Genomic DNA, 25,535 nt, shown 5'->3' on the forward strand with positions numbered 1-25,535 from the left:
TACAGATTTGAGTTACAAATGAAGAGCAGTGAGCAAGTACTTTGGCAGCAAAGGTGAGTCAAAGCACAGAGGACACTGAGGAAGAAACAGCTGCACTCCCAGCACATTAGCATCCTGATTGTATCCCACTCCCCACAGGCTGAATGATCACTTGCATGACATTCAACGCTATCTGAGGAGCAAAGGAATTTAACCAACTGCCTGCTCTTAAGAGAGAAGAGCAATGATTCTCCTGTCACTACTTTTATCTCTTTGCGACCCCTTTTCAGCTGAAGGAAATCACTCCTGATTTATCGTACTGAGAGGAGGGTTAGTCTGAGTCTGTCTCATTGCAAGATCACAAGTCCTCCATAAAGCAGGGCTTCCTGTCTCCCAGGGACTCAAATTTGTCCCTCCCTGGTGACTATGTGTCTATTAACATCCCAAAGAAACTATGCTGCATGGTGCCTTCAGCTAGATACTACAGATTGGACCACTCCAAAAATTAATATAACTGTGTCCTGTGACCAAACCAACATAAAAGGAAGTGGAGGAAAAAAGGTTATAAAGCCAGTACATCCAATCACCAAGAATCAAAAAAGGCTTCTGAGAAAAAAAATCTGATTAGACAAAACTTCATCCTGATCCCAGGAGAAAGGGGATGGCTCTGTTGTACACAGCACCAGCTCAGCAATGCAGAGATGGACACTACTGACACATGGGCACAAAAAGTTGAGTCTCCTGTAAAGTAAAGGAGGCTCCTTCTGTCCTTCTTGCCCAGAAAAGATACCCAAGGGATCTATCTTTTTTTTTTCTTTCTTTATTTATTTTTTTTTATTAAGAACAAAAGATTTGCAGAGCTTAGAAAGCCTCACGGAATGGGACTGAGTTAGGAGTAGAGCTAAGAAAAATTCACCCATAATCCTTGTAGTTAGCCTCTATCTACCCAGCGTTTTCTGTAAGTGCCTAAATCCCTTGAAGTAAACACAATATACTGAAACTCTGTGCTTAGACGAGTTCCTTCACTTTTTGGAGTTCAAGGAAGCTAAAATGCAAATGAGATCTTTGACACCCGGACTCCCTGATGCAAGGGGCACAGGAACCAAGTGAGGAGCCCCAGCATGACTGGAGAGCAAGGAATGTGATAATTCCCATCCTTGCTGACTTGTGGCTAGTACTGCTTGGATACTTTAATATCACTGTAATTTGTAATTGTTCAAATTGATGACATCCTAGTTAATGGAGCCATAAAAAATTACATGAGGCTCAAGGCTCAAAGGCATGCCTGTAAGGATGGAGCGTGGGGATTTGGGCAAGAGGATTTAAAGTGGCCTCCATGCTTCACACAGGTATAAATTGGGCCACTGTGATAAAGGTCTGACAACGCTCAGGGAATTATTTTTATGGTGCCAGCAGTGAGGAATTTTTTGCACTGTCACTGGCAGGGCAACTTCAAACTCTCTCCACTGTCTACGGCACACAGGACCACAGAATATCCTGATCCATAAGGATCATCAAGTACAACTTCTGGCCCTGCACAGGACACCCCAAAAATTCCACCATGCACCCAAGAGTGTTGTCCAAACGCTTCTTGAACTCCGCCAAGCTTGGTGCCATGACCACTGCCCTGGGGAGCTTGTTCAGTGCCCAACCACCCTAAACGAGCCAACATCCAAACATTCCCACACAGCTAACATGGGAATCCCTGAAAACACCTCTGGAGCACCTCACCCTGGAACAGCCAGTGTGCTGAGAGCCCAGCAGTACCTGTGGTTAGTCAGAGCAGGAGTGTTGCACATTCTTTGGAGAGCACACCTCAGCCTTTGAACTCAGGAGGAGTCGCGATACACCCTGGTTTACCCCAAGGGCCTCAGCAGAAGTTGTGGAGTTAGATCCCTGTGATGACAAATGTTGAGGTTTCTCAATAGGTATTTTAATTTGGGATCCTGCACTGAATTACCACATCCCGGTCCTGCAAACATAATCTGAGATATGGCAAATATTTGGAAACATATGGAAATCCAGATGTTCTCTCACATCGTACTGGAAAAGATCACTACAGACTATGCTCAATAGATGCCTGTTATGATCTTACACTTTTATTTTTAGAGAAATGCTATTGAAAAAAAAAGAGAAATTGATCCTAATGGTAAATGACATTTTAGTTCAGTCACAATTACAATCAACCAGACTTACTCTTAGTATTAGTAGCAGGATATGATCCTTAAGTTCATACAGGGTTAAGTTTGTCATCCTTAGAGATTTCTTAATGACCCTTGTTATCTAAACCCCAACTCGAAATGGTGGCTGTGTATTATGTTTTCAATGCACATCCTCAGACATATTAGGACACGAAGTGAACCTGACAGGGAGAAGAATATTTCCTTTCTCCTCTGAAATGCCCCAGGAGGGTTTTCTGCAGGTGACCTCCTCAGACCTTGGCTCTACATTAGAGTTATTGTCCTGAGAGAAGATTCAGTTAAAACACACAATTCATTTCATATAGTGCTCTTGAGTTTATTCTTGATGGCAGCTAACTTGTAAAATTTTATTATGGATTCTTCTTTGGTTTGCTTGATGGAAAACAATTATTCTATCATCAGGTCTAAATGATGCTGGACTATACAATTTTCTTTCCATTACTATTTTCAGATAAAATGTCAGTTTTTGCTTAAAAAGAAGTTCATAACATCTTTCCTAACATATTATCAATATATTAATTTAGATTAAATGTCTGTGTTCAAACAGGTCTGGTATTTTAAAACAAGACATGACTTCTGAATACAACCTGTTGATTACAATAATGATGATGATGTAACAGTGTGCTGGTGTCTCTAATTGTTGCAGGCAATACACAAATGCTTGGTAAAAGTTCCTCTATGCCTGAAACTGCTCATACTCTCACTAGACAGAAAGCCACAGTGCAGCAGAGTCCTACCCTAGGAAGTGAAGCTGCAGCACAGAAAAACATGCAACTCCTGCCCAAATAAACAGGCTATCTCTGAGAAGCAGCTGTGTCTCCACAGCCCTGCAGAGCCAGCAGCTCAGTCCCAGCAGCAGCAGGGACCTGTCAGTGCAGCAGTGCCCTGCTTTTCCAGCTCTGCTTCCAGAGCTGGCCTGTCCACAAGCAGCTCAGATATCTCTGCACTTCATTTCCGAGGGCAGGTGTGCCCCACACGACTCAGAGGGCTTGAGAAGGGCTTTGCTGCCACCTAGAACCAAGACTACTAAATCCCAGCTGAGAAGAGCAGCTGTAAGGCTGCTCAGGTGTGAGCCTTCTTAGTGCAATTCTATCCACAGTAGCCTTGGCATTTACTTAGGGGAAAGTGTCATGACAGCAGAGCTAAGCCCATACAATTTATTTACAAGCATGTTTTGAGATGACTGTGGAGTGAAACACATGACCTTGAAATACATTGCTCTACAAGGACTTTGGCAGGGAGCTATTCTCATACTACAATAAAATGTTCAGTGCTGTGACCCCACCCTGGTTTCATGTCATTGCCCTTACACCTCCTCCAGAGTAACACCAGCCAAGGCAAGAGGCTAAAGGCAACTTCTCTCTCTTGCCTAAGCCTATATGTTCTCTAAGACAAGTAAAAGTGGATAATGAATGTATCTGCAAGCTCTTAAAACTTCACCAGGATTAGAGAAAAGAACCCACCCATCTACAAACTGCAGCAGGTGCAGTGCCTTGTGACCAAAGGTGTTCTCAGAAATGGGTAAGTTTGAGTTGGATGGGCCTATTTCCTGGAAAAATAGAGCATTTCAGGTGCTATGTGCCCTCTCTCCTTTACAAACACATGCATTGGAAGTCTGATTCATATTCAAAAACAATCAAATATTCCCACTGATTTCACCAGGCTTCAGGTAAGATGGTCTGTGCTAACAGGAGGTTAAGCCCAAAATATTTGTATCAATCCTTTTCTTTTAAATCCCCAGGCCACAGACATTTTTGTTCAGAATGAGGTTCACCTCTTATCCCCCGAATTTGCAGTTCCCAAGCTGCTGTTTCTAGTAGAACTTTCTCTTGCAAAACACTACTGAAAAATTCACAGATACTTATTGAGCCATTATCCATATATTTGCTATATATAAAGTGAAAAATCCAAGCCACTAGAAATATTATGCAGCTTCTTCAGTGCACTGTACAGTCAGATTGCTCTGATGAGATGGCAGATGCAACCTAGGAAATTAAAGTAAAGCCAGCACTGTGGATTTGTATTTTGAATCTGGTTGAAAGCACAAGTAACATTTAAAGCAGCTTTATACAAAGCCCATTCCCAGGGATGAATCTTGGTTTTGTAGCAATTATCATGGTGGGGTAAAGCCTGTTGAAAAAGCCCAGGTCTCCTGGAGGAAAATGTTCAGAACGTGATTTTATTTAAGGTTTATTAGAGTGTCCTAGGAAATCATTCAGTGGTTTTTTTCATGCTTGCATATACCCTTGAACATCAATTTGGAGGCATGCAGAATTATATGATTCCATGGAAATTAACATGGTAATGAATATTAACATGACAATTAATAATACACTTAAACGTGTGTCATGCAGTTGAGTGAGCCAAGAATGAACCAAATGTATTGTACCAACTAACCCCCCATGGTTACAAGATAGAAATGAACAGCATTTTGTAATTATACACAGTGACATATTTTCTCATATCTACTGCCAAAAAAAATATCACTTTTTGGAATTAAAAGAGAGAGCAGCAAATAGAAACAGCTATGTCATCAGTAATCGCAAACATGTTTTCAGCTCCAGCTTCTGATAACTATCCAAAGGCGTTCTTTTAATTGGTAAAATTGACAACTATCCAAAAATAAAGGAGTCCTTAAGGGCCATGCTCACTGCTAACAAGTCAGATAAAGAAATCAGAGTACCTAGAAAGTTTTGTGAGGAGATGGGAATTAGCAAATAAGCAGTACAACTGAAAAGTAAACGGTGCTGCTTGTAAAGGGGCTTTTTAGGTATTACAAGACTCTATTAACTTTGTCACATGGGGTCTGATCGAGTTGTCCATGAGAGGTGGACAACAGATTGACTTACAGTATTTAAAATATAACCACCTCTCACAGGAACACTAAGAGGATTGCTTAGGACAAGCCTGCTTAAGACAGGCGCTCTCCAGCATGTGATAAAACAACCTGGCAAAATCCAAAACAACCTTCCAGCTGATACAGAGTCAGAGAACTTGGTCCCAGAGCTTTACAGCTAGAAGATGCTTTGGTAGAGCATTATTCTTAGATGCAGGTGAGACCTCAGTCCAAGATGTAGTGGGAGAAGCTGATGATCCCATGCACCCACCCCACTCACAGGTAAAGTGGCTTGTGTGAACGAGGTCTACAAAATGATCCAAAGGCAGGCAAAGGGAGACTCTGCCAGGTCTCCTCTGCAGCCAAAAAGATGTTTCACCAGCCTGATCATGTTTGAACATTAATCCTTACTTAACAAGGATTATTGTTTGATAACATCACAGGCAAGCAGGAAAGTAAGGTCCCTACTCTGAACTTTCTTATCTAAAGAAATTTTGTCTTTCAAGTATCACACTATACCCCTGTTAAACAACGAAGCCAGAAGCCCACAGACTATGTTCCTCATGAACTGAACAGGAATTAGGATACTGAAAGCATCTAATATTCTGTGTCTGGGGAATCCAGAATACCAAAATATCTGCAGGTCATAGATGGCATATAAGTAATGAAAAACACCTTCAGTGTGAAGAGCCTCAGTGCTGGTCATGTTCAGCTGGACCTGACCAGGAGAGTTCTGAGCAAGTGAAAAGTCTCTTTATTCACCTGGTTGAACAAACAGGTACTAAAATGTACCTATATAAACTACAAATCTCTGTTTCCTCCCCACACAGTGTATTCCATACGTCCCATATCAATATTTTGCCATTTTCTACTGATGGTTCTGGGAGAAGCAAGTTTTAAGTTCCCTTGAAATCAGCATGTTTCCCCATGATTAGCTGTCTCCTGTCCATTTGTAGTGTTTAAGTGACTGAAAACACTGTATTCAAAGAATAATTAATAAAGCTTCCTGGGGCCCAAGAGTTTCCACGGTCATAGCTTTGTGTACACCATAAACTATGTGTAAATATGTACTTGGACAGTTGTTGAAAACATGTCTAATTTTTCCCAAACACCACAGCTCTTTCCAAACAGCATAGTTTGATGGCATAATGCACATTTAAAGATTTTTTAAGTCTGTTTTATTTATAGTTATTTACTTAATAGAGTACATCAAGACTTCAAAATCTTTGTGGGCCATGTGTGAACTAAGTAGGCATTCAACCACTGTTCTAAAAACGTGTCATCTACTACAATCAGAACCTGCACTCAGAAAAAAATAAGGCTTGAATATTACCTGGGCAGTGTTACCATGATATTTCTACATCCACAGGGACAATTCTGTTCCTAGGATGCCAGTTGTAAATCCAAAGCATGTCCATTAAACCAATGATCTTTTGCTCTTCTTTTCTTCTTGATAAGTAGCAGGATAATTCAACTCCTTCTGAAACACATGGAAAGTTACAGAGGAGGCAGAGCCCACTGTTAGTAAGATTTCCACTAATTCATGTTAAAATACAGTAGGAACCAACATTTAGTAATGTTCCTCTCTACTTCAGCTGGCCTCTTTCATGTAGAACTTAAACTGAAATCTCTTTTCTCAAGTATTGTAACATGCTCAATTCAAACATGGTAACACAGGGTGGGAAAGAAAGAATCCAACGAGTAACACACCACAAGCCTGAATTATTTTAAGACATAGTTCCCATTGAGTAGGTCAGTCACAAAAACCTGGTTTCCATTTCAGTGCTGTCACTACTCTGTTCACGGTATCCTGTTCATCTCTGAACAACACACCTCAGTTTTCTCCCTCTGCAAAGCCCTTTGCAATTTGTTTTGAGACATATGGGTGCAAAGAGTTCTCTAATGCCTAAAAATGGTTACAACTGGTTTTGGTGTTGTCACTGTTGTTAAGCAAAGTTTCTTTAAATGCTCGAGCTACTCTTCTGTCTTGTGCAGAAACTACTACAGTAGTATCCCAGATACTATTGCATCACCAACAAAACTGGAAGATATTCAGAGCACTTAAGAGATTTGCAGAGACTCAGACCTATCAGTGTAAAGTGCATCAAACGATTCATCACAGGCCTATCTATATATCACAGATATCAAATTCAATTTTAAATCCAAGAAGGGGGAAAAAAATGAGAGATATGAAATTCATATACTGTAATTAAATGGAAAACACATGCAAACCGTAGCAGAAAAATAATAGAAACATGAATCGTGTATGTTGCATCTGTCTGTTATTATGGTAGGAGTGGCAATGATTAGTAGAAATAGGGTTGCAAAATTATTTCTTATATAATATCACTTCCTGTGCCTACAGGGTAAGCGTGATGAAGACAACTCACCCTTAGGCAAGAGCAAAGGCAGAAAGCAGAGTCCCTTCTGCTGGGAAAGAGGAGCACTCGGTTGCACGGAAGCCTTGGCAGCCAAAGGAGGTGCCGACTTCTCACCCTTTGAAGGTACCAGCAACCAGTCTTGGAGCTGGCACACCTATTTGAGAGAAAGACAGCACTGCCAGGGACCTACTGCCTAGATATCCTGGTCAACAAGAATCTGCTCCAGAATCATTCTGCACAAGGGAAGGATTGTAACAACGCTCTGAAAGCTCTAAAACGTTGATTTTGTGGACAGTGTTATGCAAATCCAATGGTGTATAAACGTGAACTTTTACATATGCACTTAGACTGGGAACTTGTAATTACGCACACACACGGATGGCCCCGCTCCCAGGGAGGATATTCCCATACTCAGCACTGTTCAAGAGTGTTGTGCCATGTCTTTTTGTGTATCAAATGTAAAACAGCTCAGCTAACATGCAGGCACGGGTGTCTCTGGGGTCCTAGTACGTACATGGCTGAAGAGGCAGCAGTCAGCCACTGCACATAATGGTGATGGGCTGTGCTTTCACTCTGAGAGTTTAACCCTGAGGTCTTCCAGAAGCAAAACTCAACACATTGCCTAAGACCACACGATAAAGCAGTGGCAAGCTTGAGCTGGCAATCTGGGTGGAGGATCTCCCCCCTCCACCCAAGCCTGACTCACTGCAGCTCCCTGCAGCTGAAATATGAAGGGGCAAGATCTTTGATGGTGGTTGATACAAGCAATCAGTTTGGCTGCCTTTAGGAAGCGCTGAAACAGGTGACCTTACTGGGGACATCTGAGGTTAAGTTCCACTTCGGGTCTTCTGTCCACCAGAAACCAGGGTGGGCTGCAGCAGATTTCACTGATGCTCTCTGTGCAGCTTCATTGACTCCCAAACATGCAAGGGAGAGGAAGTTAAACTGGCTTTAAGCATCTCTGCTTCCTCCTGATTCCGTGAGCTGCATCACTCAGGTACATCACCACAATGCCCAGCTATGGCACACATGTCCAGTCCTTACATATATGCTGCTTTGAGCTCTGCTGCATTAACATAACCAACATAAACACCCCTGGATTCTTTATGCACCATGCTGGGTTTGGAAAAGGTGGGGGGAAGAAGGTATTTTCTGCAAACAGAATTTTTCATAAGAGGCACAGTCACCTTTTGCTATTACAAATACAAGAGCAATAACAATATATACAGGCCCGAGCAATAATGGAGATTCTGGCAGATATTTTTTCCCTGTCATAAGCACACTGGGCCTAAGGCAAGGTTTTCCTCTACTTAATACAGAAAATGGAAAGGTAGGGAGAAAACTAAAATTAAAAAAAAAAAAAAACTGCATTGCCTCTCAAATTACAAAACCTGCTAAATATTTAGGGCATTCTTTCCCACAAACATTTCAAATAGATGAGAAAGAGGTTTGTCTTCTTGACAGTTCACATCCTCCTGTGGGCCAGACTCATTCCTCTGGAAGCTCACTGAAGTCAATGGTACAGCAGCAGGGATGACAGATGAAGCTCACAATCCCCATTTTAGTGGTACCTATCCACCATTCACACAAATCAGCTCAGGATTAAGATGCAAGTGAAGACACTAAATGTGCAGGTTGAGGAGACGACTAAAATAGCATAAATAGCCTAAAATCTGTGGCAAATGTGTGTGTAAAATTCCACTCTCAGTCTCTTGGCTAGAAAGGAAGGGCTTGAATGATGCAACAGTAACTGCTTTATAGTTATGGTATCTGCTTAGAGTGACAAGTATTCTTGCTGTTTGGGGGGGGGGTTCCCCTTAGTTGTAGTGAATTGCCATCCCATGCTCTCATTGCATGCCAGGTTATCTTCATGGTAGAGAACAAATTGACAAGCCCTTACAGTTGACTAGCGAAGGGTCACTCTGCAAAGAGCTCCTTCGTTTGCAAATCATCAGTCCAAAACACTCTAAACTTCTTTCAAAACACCAACAAAACTTCCCTGGCCTTTTAAACTGGAAATAGAAAACCTGATTTCAATAACAGGTTTATTAGCAACTTAATTAGAAGATGACCTCAAGTCCAAATGAAAATCAGTGAACAGTCATTAGATCAAGTAAAAATGAGAGTGAAGAAGACAAAAAGCCATACCTGTAATCATCCCTCCAAAATTAAGTTATCAGCTATCAAGCAAATAACTGCTATGTTAAAAGCTTTTTCACGTTAGGCCACTTGTTCTTCACAATAATTAAAATACAATGTTTTAATAAAAGAGTTTCATTTATATTCTGATAGTCAGGCTGGCACTTAACTTGATTTGCGGCTGTTCTCAATTAGAACTATTTATGGTCTCCAAAATCCCTTCTTGGATGCTTCTGAGGTTCTGCACCAGAAAGAGGAGGGGAAAACTGGCAAATCACAACAGAGATGTGAGAACTGTATTGGGGAAAAAAAAGCAACATCCCCCCCCTCCCCAGAATCTGGATTCTGAACTAAACCAAAGCCAAGCTGCAATGAAATGTAAAACTTTGGCCAAATTCCTAAATTCTAGTATCATGATTTTCATTTACAGTACTTATTTTGCAGCCCATATTGATTTCACATTGGGCAAGCCACTATTTTTAAGACAAATTTTCCATTTGCAAGGTTTTCATCTGCCATTTCCCAGCCCTACGTCCCGCAGCGAACTTCCCCCACCCGAGCCAGTTTGAGCTGGATCCCCGAGTCACACAGTTGCCCTTTGACAATCCCATCCCCACTGACAGGGAGGGTGAGCACGTCCCATGCCACCCTGGACTCCCATCACCCAATTTGTGTCTGAAGGCCACCTCACTGCCTACCAGGGTGCTGAAGCACAGCACTGTGCAGCACACGCCCTCTGATATCACCCTCCTGACTGCTTTGCAACAGGGAAAAGATGAGGACATGACAGAGAAGCAGCCACTGGTCTTCCTCACTTCAAAAGACAATACCACGGCATTAATAATCCCTCACACTTACTAACAGCCAGCTTTATAAACAGTAATTAAAGATGCCTTCTGGTGTACCTGCATAGGAAACATGGTTTTTGTTCTCCACAAGGACCACACTTTCTTTAGTGACTTCTGATTAAAGGATCCGACATTGAGCACTAAAGGCTTAATTTCCAGGGGCACAAGCAACTACAGGTCATATTGTACAACCTTCTAACAGTGCCTAATAGCAGCTAAAAGTTAAAATCTGGTATTTCCAGCAGAAAGCCTCATAGTTCTTCATTTCAGATACTTTCTGTAAACTGCTAATCAGTAATTTTGAAAGAGGGGTAGGATTCATACATCAAAGATTGTGAAATCTGTTTAATCATTTTTACAAATACATATTAAAAAAAAAAAAAATCCCTTGCTTATTGCCCTGACATTGCCAGGGATGAATTAAAGTAGCATTCTGAGATTCACTACGCTGACTGTTCATTGGCTCATGCTTCTCCTTTTACTTTTAATCTTCGAACTGGCCAAAGCTTTTACCACTCACCATTTCTCCAAAAATTAAGCCTTCTCCAAGCACTAGCTGGAAGTGAAAACTGGTGATAGTTAAAGCCCTGCCCACTCAGAAAACCCAGTGCAACCTGGGTGAGCCCAGAGACGCCAAGTCACTGCTCTGTCTAATTACAAACCCGAGGCAGATTAACCTTTGATGACTAAATTAATCTTCTAAATAAAATGAATATGCATCAGCCTGCAAATTAGGATTAAATGCTTAGCAGAATCTTTATGTGATCAAGCAGGTTTTGTGGTGCAGATGTTAACCATTAACATGAAGCAATAAAATCATTCTTTTTTCTTATAATAACACCTAACAATTCCAAAGCCACCTTTCATCTGAGAATCTCAAAGGGTTTCATAAACATAATTAATTAACTCTCTCAGCATCTGAGACAAGAGCATAATATCCCCATCCAACAGCTGAAGAAACAGAGGCACAGCCACGTCCTGGATCGCGGGCCTCGGACTGTGTGTAAGGTGGGTGTTAAAAATGCTTTGAAGAAAAAGAAAAGAGCAGGTTTATGCTGCCTTCAGCCCTTCTGTCATGCACACTGGCGGGGTGGTTTCTCCACGAGGCTGAACTATCAGCACACATGCATGTCCCTCTCCCAGAAATGCTCACAGAGGTTCTGTAGACACTGAAACACGGGAGAGGAGGCACCGCTGGAGCAGCACATCCCTCTGTACCAGCACAGAATTCACTGTTAAAAGCAAAGGGACTTGTCTCACTACAAACCAAATGAAAACAAACATCACACTCTCCTAAGGTACTACATAATTCTGAAATAAGCCATTCCAGCAATTTGGGGTGAATCTTGAAGAGAAAAAAATTGTTTCTTGATTTTTTGGGCACTGGGAACTATCAGTCCCTTAAAGAATCTGTTCCTTGCACATACACTTGCAACAATTTAGTCACAAGCAGACTCTGATGGTGGGACTCCCACTTTTTTTGGTGGAACAGCTGTCCTTGCAATGTGATTCCTATGTCTACATGGAATAAAATGATTGCATGGAATGCTACCACTTCCATCTGCATCCTGACACCAACATGGGAAGAGATGTGGCCATAGTTCTTCCAGGCTCTCCCAGAAGACCAAATGGTGTAAGGGAATCAAGGAAACCTTCTGCTGAGGCCCACTTTCTGTGTTCCCTCTTCCAATGGGATATTCATTTCCAAGTGGTTTACAATAGGGAATTTGGACAAATGTACACATCGTGACTTTTCAGCCTTACTACCCCGATTTGAATTTCACTAGTTTCAAACATTATGCATTTCATTATTATCAAACTGTAAAAATTAAGTTTTAATTTGATCTAGTTGAATCAAAAATAATGTAACAGTATCGCTGAGCTATGGACAGGCATTTGAGAATTCACATTCTTGGTAGTCCAATTTGTTGGCACGTTTTGTTGTCCAATCATAGCAGCTTCTCCTGGTGTGTAAGTTTTCCTTTTATGTAAACTAATCTGTTGGTGTAAAATGTCTGTTGCTGCAAACGTAATTTTATTTGTTCAAAAGGGTAACTGGATAAGTTCTTAAGGTCAGTTTAAATTTCTTGGCTATGAACAGGAATCTTAAACTATAAATTAACCAATATTTTAGACAATTGACATCACATATATGATTTTTGGCATGTAAGTGACTTCCACAGTACTGGGGGTTAGACATTTAAAAGCATTTCTTGTTTTCATACAATGGCTTCTAAAATCCGTGGAAAAATTCCAAGGCCTTTAATAAGCTTTGGATTGGGCACATTATTACTGTGAATGTAATTCTTGATACCTCTCCTAACATCTAGGCCATGTGAGAAACTTAGGAAAAGCAATTAACATTCCTCCATCGACTTTCTTATTTACATTTGAAATTTACCATTTAAGACTTTAATTCTCCATAAAACTTCTTAAATATACATAACTTCAGTGTTATTTAAATGTTTTATGATCTTCCTGAAACGATCCGCTAATTAAAATCACTTACTTAATTTAGTACCTTAAATTTACCTTCTTTTATTTGGATGGAATTGGATTTAACGTGCAGGTTTTGTCCATTTTTTTTCTGAGAAAATCTTAATTTGGAAGGAAAATTACGGTTATATGGAAGGGAGGAGGATGTCTTGAAGGTTGCAAACTCTAACTAGTGGTAAACATTAGCTACCATGTATGACATGATGTATTCAATTAAGAAATAAATTTATTGCAGAATCTTGGAATTATCAATTAAAAAGTAGTCAGTGCAGTCCCACAAGGTCTGATATGATTACCTGTGTTATCTGGGCTGTCACTTCCAGTGCTGGTTTGGGTCTCAAAGACCTCGGAGGGGTGCTCTGTATGTCGAGTTAAATAAGTGAGACAACCTTAGTGGAAAAATGCAACAGTACAAGGGGGTGCAAACACAACTATTCTAGAGGGGAATGAAGATATCAGCTTCAAGCTGAATATTATGGGCAAGCTGTTCTTCCTTCCTGCTGTGCTTCCAAATGGACCAACAGGGCCACTCCATTTGTGGCTGTCCCCCAGTGCACCTGGTGGGTTAGGGAATGCTGAACCTCAGGGGCATTAAAGGACACTCCAGCCTGTTACATTTTTTTTTTCTTACTTATTACGTCTGCAGACTTTGATTTTTCCGTCTTCAGTTTCCTCAAGTTTAAGGCCAGAAGTGACAGTTAAATTATCTAGTCTGACCTTGTATATATGCCAGGCCACTAAGCTAAACTCACTGACCTCCTTTTCTCTAAGCTCCCTGTCATAACACTGATCCACAAATGGGGCTCAATTATGAGGTAGTAAATCAGTGTAAAAAAAAATAAACAGCTCCTCCCACCCGCCTTTCTCTCCAAAATCCCAACTCCAGCAAAATTCTGTTGCTCACTCTGAAACAGAATGAAAAATTTGGCATCCTCTGATGAATTAGATTTTGTTTCTTGTGCAGAGTGTCTCACATCTCTATTGCTCTGGGCTCTAGTTTGGACTAAAAATAAAATTAATAGAAACTGTCACCTCATCATATTTTTTACCTGATTGGTGTAGATGGATCTTAAATACTTTATATTCAGCTATATAGAGGCTGAGTACACCTATTTATGAATTCACATCCAAACTGAATGAAGTTAAAACACAAGTTGTTCATCCGCAGACTCAGTATAAAAACCTAATTTTTTCTAGCACTGTATAACTTCTTCAAACCAATATACATCAAGAAGCCTAACACACTGTTCACAACTCCAGTACCTGCCTACACAGTAAAACTTTTGACATTTACCAGAAACAGAGAAAAAGAAAATAACAGTCCAAAACTCACGATAACGTTTTTCATGATATGATTTGAAGACTGTCTCTTGGCTCCACAATAAAGACTGCTGGAGACACAAGAAGCCTGACAGACAGTGATTGTCTCCTCTTTCAAAACTCTGCTGACAGCATCAACTGTTGTTCACTTTGGTATCAGGGGGTGTCAGGAAGAGTGAAACACTGCTTACCTTACGCGTCATGCAAAATTTAGCACCCCTGTCTTTCCCTGGATTCACCCCAGGAGCGTTCCAAAACATGCACAACAAAACCACATGAAACTCAGATGATTTCAGATCACGTTACAAAGTCAAAACACAGAACAGATTCACAGAAACATTTGCTAAGGTTCACCAACCTGTTGAGTGAACCTGGGCCCGGTTCCAAGCAAATCTGGATTGATTAATGTTTTCTTTAAATCAACATCACCTGATGTTCTTTGCTACTGATGTGAATCTCAGCTTTTCCTTTTCTCCTTGGGATTTTGGAGTGGTGTAAGTACACAGCTGAAAACAGCACATGGAATGCACATCCATCTGTGTATAACTGAGGAACATTCTATCACCATTTCTGCAACACAATAAAATATTGCAAAACCTGCATCCCACCAGCCTTGTCAGTATTTTGCACTATTACGAGTTTTTTGGGGAGAGCTCAGGGTAGAGCTTTTTTCAAACTGTTCATGCACTTAAGAACATGGCAGGAAATGAGCTCTTTCTACATTTCAAACATGGGACCAAATCGAGATATACTCAGCTGTACAAGGAATGGACCCCCCGAAATCAATGGAACTACTTATGGATTAATACACCATCACTCACTGTGATTGAAAGCTACTGTAAATAAGCTTTGGAAACTATATTCCAACTGTAGTTGTGCTCGGTGGTTTGTAATATTCCAGCACGTGCTAAATATAAACAAATGAAATAAAGTGGGAGATAGTGATACTCTGATTTCTGTTTGCACTGACTGTACATTTGTTGGAGGTGTCTGAGCAATCAGAACACTACATAAATACCTTGCCATGCCTGTGGGATCTCATGCTAACTTATAATCCATCACTGAAGACAGCAGCAGCTCTTGAAGACATGCTAAAGCACTTCTGAGGTTGAATGTAATTCATTGTTACACTCTCCAGTTGCATATTTATTTCCTCTCACAGGAAGAAGTGGCTACACGTGGAGCAGTTGTATGCTGGAAATTTCACTTAAAATTTGCATCATATTAAACAATTACTGACCAAAGGCTCCGTAATTTATCAGTTGGTTTATCTTCTTCTTTCCAAACGAATTCTTTGTCAACAACCTTTATATTCAGGAGCTCTGCCTTGACATACAGCTTGTCTGTACCTATATCTTTATTTGGATACTGCACAACTTTTCAGGATTGAGACACCATCCAGATAAAAGAAGAACCTGTCCCACCATGTCCTCGCTACACACAGGTAAGTCTGTATTTTGTGTGCATTAAAAAAACCCTGTTTATCACATAGTTGTGTTATTCATTTTCTTAATTTCTGACTCCCAGTTTCAGAAAAACAAAAAGCTGAGGAAAATGTTAAAGAACTGCCAAAGTTTCTGTTGGAATAGAAAAGGAACGGGAATATTGTAAGACAGACTGTTCCCTCAATTTCTTCTGGCCAATTTGTAGCCCCAGGAGATCTGCACAAACTTTGAACAAGCACAGAGGCCTGGCAGCGCTGACACGAGCTGAACTCCTCTTGCCTTGTGAAATTCAACCACTGCAACTTCATAGGCAGCATTGGTCAAATAAAGAGAAGATCAACCCAAAAGAAAAAGAGATTTAAAACTGACTGGATTCTTAAGGAGAATTTTTGTCATCAACTGAAAAAGCCCCCGGTGTTTCGTCAGGGAACTTTCTAGCAGCCTAATCTTTCACTTACATATTTGCATTGCTGGAGTCCTTCCCCACTGTCCTGGGTTCCTGCTTTTCTTTTTACTACTGATTTAGATGTCGGTGTCCACTAATCATCTGAAAAAAAGAAATCTTTAATGCCCAGGCTGTAAATATGCCACTGAGTCCCAAGAGCCTAACATATGTCAAAGGCATGAAATGATGGCCATGAAAAAGGGAACTCTACATCTGTGTTTGCTTAGCAGAAGAACTGCAGGGCTGCCCTGTGGACTGATGTGGCTGTTTAATATGGTCTCTGCAAACCGTTCAATAACATCAGAACTGCTGGTTAATCCTCTTACCAGTACCATTGACATTATTTCATGTTCTACTAATTCCAAGCCATCTGCAGAAATACTTGCCTCTCTTGGCAAGTCAATACAGAGTGGCCGAATTTTTTAAAAGGCTGCAGCTCTTCCAGGTATAATTTCAGAACAAGGTTATTATTTTTTTTATAGGAACATTTTTGCATAATCTTCTAGTCTGAGTCTCACCTCATTTTACTTGTGCAAGTCAGGAGTAAAGGTAATGCAAATGCAAGGGAAGGACTGAATTTTGAAATTGAATATTCTGAAACAAATACCCAAGTATATTTTGAGACTATATCGCCAAAAGTATTCAGATGCAAAACCCTCACTTATTCGGCATTTGGAAGAATAAAAAATACATTTAAAATTAAAAAAAAAGTGGGATTTGAAAAACTTCAGAGGTGTCCATATTTTCACTTTGTAATTTCTTGACCAGTTTTTGCAATGTTTTCCCTTTTATCTGGATTTCCTATGGAGAGTTTGTGGCAACCATAAAAATGGACACAAACACGTTTTTCACATGGTGATTCCCAATTCAGCATTCAACATTACAAAACCCACTTAAAATTACTGGGATAAGAAAGAAGAAAATGATTGGTTGATAAAAACAATCTCTCCTAATGATTTTCCCGTGTATTTCCAAAGAGTCACAAAGAGTGCTGGACTGTGAAGGGGAAGGATTCAAGGGAGTGAAAACTTCCTGACTTTGGAAGGAACCAATGTTTTTGAAGCTGTCCAATCATTCTTACCTCTCTTTGCAACCTTTAGGGAGTCACAATCCATCCAGAAGAATCAATTATTGAATGTAACAGTAAGAGCCTTGTGTCACCATTCCTGTCATGTCACTGTCTTCTGTCAGAGAGCACCGTGGGTCTGAAACCAAAGCAGACACATGGTGTGAACAAACTGCTAAAAAAGCAAAGTATTTCCAAATCTGGGAGACTGGTTAACACCAATGTCCTGCTCAGAGTATTACACACCACAGAAACTGGTCGAGGAAAGAATGTTTCTATATACAACACACTCAGGCTCCCACTATCACTTAATCCCTCTTCCATCTGTGCCAAATTCCAGCTGCAGTCCGTACTCGCCTCCAAAGAACCAGAGCTAACAGCAAAGTAACAGTCACATCTATTGGCTACTTCGCCAGCATTTCACAACAGATATCACATGATTAGGTGTTAAGTGGGACTATTTGCACTTTTGCTTATGGCACATATAATTATGTAATTCTGTATAATGCCAAAATGACGGTTTAAGCAGCAGCTGCACAAAACAGAGATACTGGCTGGACAGCACAGAAAATGCAAACTTAAACCAGCACAGTAAAAAAAGCACAGATACATATACATCTATATGTATTTATATACCTTTGGGACTGTTGAACGTGGAACAAAAAGATCATGTCACTGGAACCATGGACAAGCAGGACTCTGCCTCTCCTCGTGCCTGTGGAAGTTTTGCCAGTGAGAGGCTGAGTCCTACAACACAAACTGTGGCTGGACAGAACCATAAAACATAATGGATGAAACCCTTGGAGCTCCTGTTTTCACCCATCAGCTGGTGCTGGTGTCTGTCACAGAACAGGCTGGCACTAGATGGCTCTGTCAATGTTTTAGGGGAGGTGGCCCCACACATATTTGTGCACTGAGTTTGTCAGTGCTTTAAAGTCTGTCTGCAAAGAACCCTGAGGGAGAGGTGGGTGTAGACAAACCACACACAGCCACCCTTTGTACAGTTTCACCTGGGAAATTCAATTAATAATCATCTCTGCCATCAAAAATATGGAGGAAAGTACATTTAAGTTACTTTTCTTATTTTTCAGACGACACACATCCTAATTCCATTGCACGGAAGCAGAGCTTCCATGAGTTTTGATTAAAGGCATCACAAAGTATCAAGGTTAGTTTCAAGTGCTGCTATATTTTAAAATACATCCTTCTAAGCATATGGGTAAGGTGGTAGCAGTGGTAGGAGTTTGCCACAGAAGTGCTCCACAGAGGTCAAAAGGAGATCACCATTTGTTTAATTTAAATAAATCAATTTGTTAAACAAGGAGCTGCTGAGATTATACAGTCAGAGGGTGGAGAGCAAAGAAAGATAATTATTTTTGTTTGCATAAATCATTTTCTTATTACTTGGGGATCAGGGTGGTATTGTTTGGGTTTGAGAAAGGAGGGCAAAAGAAGATAACTATCAATTTGCTGATCAGGGTTACATGGGATTTTGCTGCTAGGGCTGGAGAAAGCAAAGAAGATCATTATTTTTATTTAAATAAATCAATTTGTTGTGATCAGGGATCACATGAGGTTGTGCCATTTGCAAGGCAGGCATAGGAAATCCTCCTTTATGGACAGCTGGTTGCAGAACAAATGTTCAGGCACTTCTCTATCAAATGGAATAACGGACACAAAAAAACCCTTCAACACCACAAAGCTGGATTTCTATTCCTTTCTTTTGAAAGACCCTGAGTTTGGCATCTTGTCTCAAGTCTCCAACTTGAGTTAAAACAATCACTGTTACACTTTTAACACAATGAATCAGGATTATATATATGCATGTGTGTGGATGCGTATATAAACCACATATGCAGATAAATTAGATAAATAGATAGATAGGTAGATAGATAGCAGATAGCAGCTACTAGGGCCTGATCCTCCAAAGCCCTTGTACTTTGGGGCAGTGACTGATGCAACCACTGTAAAAACTGTGATTGCCTTCCCAGGACGTAGGACCAGTTCTCCAGTGGGGAATATTCATTGCAATCAATGGCCATTCTGTGCACACGCACTTTAAGGGCCTGATATTTGTTGCTTCTTTTCTGAGGCAATTAATGAAGCTCTGTGTGTAATTTTAAAGGCCCTTCATGAACTAACTGGAAATCTACAGCACTGAACATCAGTGAACTCATATCCAAAACTAATAGCTTCAGTATCACTGCCAAAACTTGACTAAGCGCTCTTTGTGCCTGCAAATGGGGTTCTGTAGGCAGTATCCTCCTATCTGCCTTCAAGGGATAATCTCCTCTTACAAATAAAACAATTGTTTCATTTGCTCATTGCAAGGGTTGAATGAGGCTGCAGAAATGAATCTCGCTGGGTTTGAATGTTCTCAAGTCAATCAAGAGCGGATTGGGGGAGTGGGGTTGCTTTCAATTAACATGTTGCTATTTGTAAAACTAGTTTAAAAAAAATGCCTTTTCACAGGTTTGGATGTGACTCGTGGAAACTAATAAGCAAGCCATCCCTCTCACCATACCCAATTAAAAGATGGCTTAAATATGGTATAAAAGTCAAAAATCTGTATCTGTGTGATCAAGGTGCCCCATATTTATTACCTCAGAGTAAAAAGGAATAATCTAGTTGTCTCTTTAACAAATGAGACAATGTTTAAGTAATTACAGAAAAGAGTGGGTCGCAACCATCCCTTGGATACTTTCAGAGTCAGTGGTGTAGTCCAGGGGATCAATTTGTGCTTATAACATGAATGATAAATCTAACTAAACATCTTTATTTTTACAGTACGTTAAAGAAGCATTTTTATTTAGTGCAGTCATATATCTCCACATTATTCTGAAGTATGCTTCTTTATTGCTCTTATGTCTCCAGAATTGCCTGAGGAAAGCATCCTTTTCTCCTTGTGTTTCATTGTTGTTACCCTTGTAGAGTATAACATGCACAAACTTGATTATGATTAATTGAGGGCTTTGGCAAATTATGTTTTTATTCCTTTCCATCTAAGTCTTCCATCTGCTCAAGAATAGAAAAAAAAAAAAGAAATTTTACATTCATAAAGACAGTTAGGGCTTTCTGGGTAAATCATCAGAACAACTGGTTCAGCAGTAATGGCTACAAGGAAAGAAAGTCTTCCTTCAGTCTTACATCATCAACACTAATGCATTAATGCAATAATCACAACATTAATGCATCTCCATCCTACGAGTGAGGCCGAGAGAGGATGATAACTGGTCAAACCACATTTGATCCAAAATCTTGCTGCAGAGCTGGAATTTCAAACTGAATCAAACCCAGTTTAGAATATTGCTCAATTAGATCCTACCACCAGAGAACCACTTAAAGCACTCAAGTACAAAGTCTGTAAATATAAACACCTGTATCCTTGGGCACAATGCATGTAACATCAAGCAGGCTATTTTTAAGAGGCTCTGTTGAAGTTCTTACCCAAGGTGATGCAGCTGCATGGACCAGTCCATTAAGCCTGGTGAACCACATCAGATAAGGCCCTTCCTTCAGGGTTTATGATTCAGGCATAAATGCTTGCCATCCCCTGGAAACTGGCAAATGAGGTTACACTTGGCAGTCTGGGGTTTTCTTAATAGGATGAATGACAGAAGTAAGAAGTCATGTTTAACTTGTACAAATGCAAGGAGGAAAAGGCAAGGCTTTTTCATTTAAAGACAGCCTTGTTCTCCAGCCTTGCTGGCACATTGCACAGAGTGGCGCCTTTGGCTGATGAGAAAGCAAAATTATTGAGGAATTTGCTCCTCTGAGACCACAGAGTTGAAATAACAAAAATCCCAAACAATTTTGGCAACCAGAACGCAGATACAATCAGTCTTTAAAAGGTTGGTCTGGAGAGCTGGTGGCATGGGGACAGGGGCTGGGGATTTATGACAAGGTCAGCACCAGTGGCATTTTTCTTGCTCAGCCAATAACGTGAATTGAGTTGTTGGCCTTGGCCCAGCTCCCTGTGCATAACACTCCAAGTGACTAACACCACACCACTCCTGAACCATCACTGAAGAAGGCAGGTTAAATCTGCACACTGATGGTTCACTGATGTGAACCACAGAGCAGTGGTGTGATCTGTTACTGTAAATTGTCTGTAAAGGTGGTGATCCAGAGGGAGGGATAATAATCATCACCAAAGGTGGGTCTGATTGCCTGCAAAGATGGCATCTGACAACTAGCAGGGAAGTCACTGCAGTGTTCCTGCACACAGGTGGTCGGAGTGGAGGCTGACTAAGCATCAAAAGACAAGGAGTCTGTGGTTCAGCTGAACCCAACTAGATTTGGAGGTAGATACAGAAGCTAAACTTCCTCTGCCAAAGTTTGCAAAAGATTCTTGTCAAAGATGTACTGACAGTGATGCTGTAAAACCTCTCAGCACCTCGCTGAAGATTAAACTCTACGGTAGCTTCACAGTAGACAAGGAAACTGTTATAGACATGGCTCGTGTAGAAAAAAAAAAAAAAGAAGAAAAACTAATTTTGTGGAAACAGCAATGCAACAGATGAACACCACATAGCTGGTAATACAGAGGCACTGCCCATACTGTAGGAAAAAGCAGTCACTTCTTAACAAGGAAGGGTGCTTTAATAATCAAATCCAAAAGGGTTTTATTCCCAGTTGAGCCTCCCCACATGTCGGTCAAGTCACTTTCCGAGGCTCACAGAAAAGAGTCACTGCATTTACTCAGCACTGCACAGGGATCTTAGTAAGAATGATTCACTAGAGTAACTTTTCCAGTGATATATATTGCCCTTTCCTGCTGCAATGACATGGTCTGGATAGAAGGTGGGGGGGGTCTGATGACTTCACCCCTCCAAGAAGCAATCCATACATCCCCAGGCCCAAACAGATCACCACACAGAATATCTGGTGAGATAAGTAACCTGGTGAAAAAGCTACAGGAATCTGTGGTCAGAACCCCCCGGAACTGTTGTCCCAGCTTGCTCTGGGGACTACTACAACATCAGTGTCCTGCTGCAGTCCTCCTCCCCTCCCTCTGCTCACACATCTTGTGTGTACAAGAGGGCACAGGAGTCAATTCATTCTGCTGTGGAAAGCTCTGCATGAAGCCACTTTAATTTGGCTTTGTGGGTGTGTGTGAATCTCATCCTGATACTTTCCGGGTTCTCAGGGAAACATTAGAATGGCAGCACAGCAGAAATGGAAAATGCATTCTCATTCTTTGGCAGCGAATAATTTACTTCATATCCACCATCCTTTTTTTTTTCTTCCCTTCCCCTGCTGCCTGTGTTTGTGATTGTAAGGGAAATTAATTTCTGAAGAGTTTAGCTAATATTTATTGGTGAGAAGATTCTGTCAGCCTCTCAAGGTAAATAAGAACTGGTTCTGGCTGACACAGATTGAGTGTCACATGACTATCCTATTTTTCTGATTTAATAAATATTAACCTTTCTGCCTTTTAGTAGCATTGTGCAAGACTTTTTTTATCTTCTGATGTGAAAAGGCAAATAGCCAGTACATGCCAAAACTACTCCTATTACACAAAAAGGCAAATTTTCGTTATTTCATTTCAAGACAAGACATTGTTCAAATTAAAATTAAAATGCACACAGATTATATCTCCTTTTACACAAATCTATGCAAGATGCCATTCAGGGTGTGCCTCTTCTCCTAACCGCAAATTCTTCTAACATCAGATAAAAGAGATTTATTGTCATATTCCCATTTTATCTTCTAACTTTTGCCTAGTGGGAAAGCATAAAGGAGACAGGAAAGCATAAAGGAGACAGGTGACCCCCCAAAAAGACTGTAGGAAAGGATCTTACATCAAGAGAGTTGGCAGAAACTCAGATGATCTTTTGGAAGTTGTAAACCTTGCCAAAGATTTTCCTCACTGCCTTGAGCAGATTCCTTTCCTTCTTTGTGCCTCAGTTTCCCAACTGCAAAGAAAAAGGTATAGAAAGATATAATAGTTCTTTCCCCTTTTTTTTCTATCTTATTCCTATTGCAAACTCTTCCAGGCAAGCCTGATTATGCACTTAGCAGATGGGGGCTCCAAACTCAGCTGGAGCCTTTAGGCATTCCTATAGTATAAATAACAATAATAATGATGGAGTGTTAAAATAGGCAGAACTCTTTCTTTGTTCTCTGCAATGTGAATCAAACTGTGGCTGGACTTTTATTTAACACCACCAGCCAGTTTATTTATGAGAGGATTTATCAGAAGTGGTTGGGTTTAATTTCCTCTAATTCACGCTGTATGAAAAATGGCAACTGTCTGATTTTAATCTAAAACCTGATGAGAGGGCTTCCCAGAAATAACAAAAATACCACAATGGAGGTATCCAAACAGTTACTGTAGGAGTGCAGCACAGGCTGAACATGCCTGTTGCCTCACACCTTCACTCTATCTCCCTCCCTGCTCTCTCTCTTCCAATGGTACCTGCAAAGCCTGGATCACTGAAGCAGTACATCAATTATTAATGGTAAGGAAAAGAATTTTGTGAGTTCAAGTGCCTTCGCTGGCACCTTAGTTCACAGAAAGAGTTAATCTTTTGTTCTTCAACTGACTTTTATTTTTAATCAAGTGGATATGTTTGTTAAGCCTTCTTTTCTAAGGAGGAGGGAGAGGTTGTAAAAAAACCAGTCATTTTCAAGTGGAACAAATGTATGAAGTTAAATATGAGTGTGCATCAACAAGCTCACAGATTACTGTGGCGTGAAAAATAATAACACAAAAAAAGATGGAATTCCTTTTCAAACAAATCAGAGAAAGATTCAAAAGCAGGGGCAATCAATACCACCCTGTGATCAACAGGAAATGCTAAGAATAACTGTATATCATGTGTGGCTTCGAATTTACAACCAGGACATATAATCTCATTGTAAGAAGAGAGTCAAGTTCAAGAACTTAGTCTCTACAGTAAAGCTCTCATTTTAACTAAAGAAGCTGAGGTCGACGGCCTCTCAAATGAAACAGATAAGGCGACATAGGGTTCTTGTCAGAAACAAATGTTATGTCTCTCCCTACTGAAAAGCTTAAAGATATTATCAGCAAAAGCCTAGTTGGGCCTGAAATGGGTCCCAGAGAAGTAATATTAACCAGGCTCCTGGCAGATCATTTATTTATCTCAAGCTAAATTCAATAAAGAGAGCCATATATAAGTGAGGGAAAATAATGCAGCTGCTAGTAATTTATCATTGGATGGAAAGTCATTGTTATCCTTATCTCTCCAATGATGTTCTATTTCCAACTGGTAATGAATTATGGGGCTTGCCACATCTTTACTATGTGACAGGTCAACACTACCTCATGGGTACTGTACTGTATTTATGCAATCAATAGAGGGTCTGCTGAGGAAATATTGGCAACCATTTTGTGAGAGTGACCTAGAGCTGCATGGCCTTATAGTCCATGGTGGTGGTCAGTGGACAGAGCAGCATTTCCTTACTCCTTTAAAACAAAGATGTCTTTGAACGCTTTTAAAGTATTTTTCACTTTGCTCTTTATAAAGCCGAGCATGCGAAGTGAACCACTGGATTGTTAATTAGGAAGCATTCTGCTCATTTAAGCTGGCTCAGCCACCAAAGGGATCTTTTCTGTTCCTTTGTTGCACTTATTAGAGGGATTTATTAAATCAAACTTCAGTGCAGTCTTATCCAAAATTATTTGTGCCTGCGGTGCCGGGGCACAGCAGAGGCACGAAGAGCAGAGGTTTGCCCAGGCTGCTGCTGAGATGTGAGGACGGGCTAACGAGCAGCACTGGGGGCCCCACAGAGCTCCCAGATCCCACACTGAGTTCTAAGGTGGAAGCCAAGCAACTCAACACCGCGTTTACTTTGCTCAAGTCAGCTGTGAGGGACCCTCCCAGCACGACCCCTGCAAGAGAAGCAGTGCAAAAACAGTGTTCTGTGATGGATGGCTGCGGGAGGAAGAGCCCTGCTACAGGGGCACGTGGCAAGGGGAAGGTTTCTGGAGTAAGTCCCTTCTCTGGCACTGCTCTCCCAGCCCTGAACCAATTATGCCCAGGTATTCTCTCTTTTCTACTTCTTCCCATTGGGTTTGGTTTTCATGATTCACAAGGAAAGTTTATGCGGCCTGAAAAGTTTGTATTTATACTAAAAAAACCCAGAAATGCACTTTTAATGTTTTATATGGATTGAGAGGTGGATATATATCAGAAATTACTCAAGATTTTGAATTTTCAAAAACACCCCCTGAAGAAAAACAAAGAAAACGTTCAAACACATTAAAATTATTCAGAAAAATAAAGAAGCATTTTAGAATAAAAGAAAATGTTCAAACACATTAAAATTATTCAGAAAAATAAGGAAATATTTTAGAATAAGCAGTCTTTTGTCATTAAAAATTACCAAATATATTAAAAGAAGACACAATCA

At 40.5% G+C, this 25,535-nt stretch overlaps 1 long non-coding RNA gene across 1 annotated transcript in view; it reads right to left on the reverse strand.

Annotated features, from left to right (window-relative positions):
• The window catches only part of LOC108642138, an 83,373-nt gene extending 60,305 nt beyond the window's left edge, over positions 1 to 23,068 (reverse strand). The window contains exons 1-4 of the long non-coding RNA XR_003916401.1: positions 22,961 to 23,068; positions 17,172 to 17,295; positions 16,104 to 16,192; positions 6,350 to 6,493 (exon numbers count right to left, since the gene is read on the reverse strand). This is a non-coding gene — a long non-coding RNA (uncharacterized LOC108642138). The remainder of the gene's footprint in view (positions 1 to 6,349; positions 6,494 to 16,103; positions 16,193 to 17,171; positions 17,296 to 22,960) is intronic.
• Positions 23,069 to 25,535: the final 2,467 nt, after the last annotated feature.

This window comes from Manacus vitellinus, unplaced genomic scaffold (genome assembly GCF_001715985.3).
Source record: "Manacus vitellinus isolate BGI_N305 unplaced genomic scaffold, ASM171598v3 scaffold_10_pilon, whole genome shotgun sequence".
NCBI lineage: Eukaryota > Metazoa > Chordata > Aves > Passeriformes > Pipridae > Manacus > Manacus vitellinus.